We start from the raw sequence: 227 nt of genomic DNA on the forward strand, positions 1-227 counted from the left end.
GTTGAGACAATAAATTTGTAGTTGTGTTAATAAAGTGTCCTGTCATCTCTGCTGATGCAAACACCTTTAAAATGTTGTTACATGTTGAATCTAACGTAACCAGGAGGTTCCTCCGTAGAGGTTTTATTTTGTAAACCGTCAGGAGGAAGTGCGTGCTGCGTGAATCGGACTTAACAGTCTATTGGGGAGGAGGGCGGTGTGTTTCTACCGGGGACAGTCCCATTGAA

The sequence above is a fragment of the Mastacembelus armatus genome, chromosome 3, assembly GCF_900324485.2.
Source record: "Mastacembelus armatus chromosome 3, fMasArm1.2, whole genome shotgun sequence".
In the NCBI taxonomy this organism is placed as follows: Eukaryota; Metazoa; Chordata; class Actinopteri; order Synbranchiformes; family Mastacembelidae; genus Mastacembelus; species Mastacembelus armatus.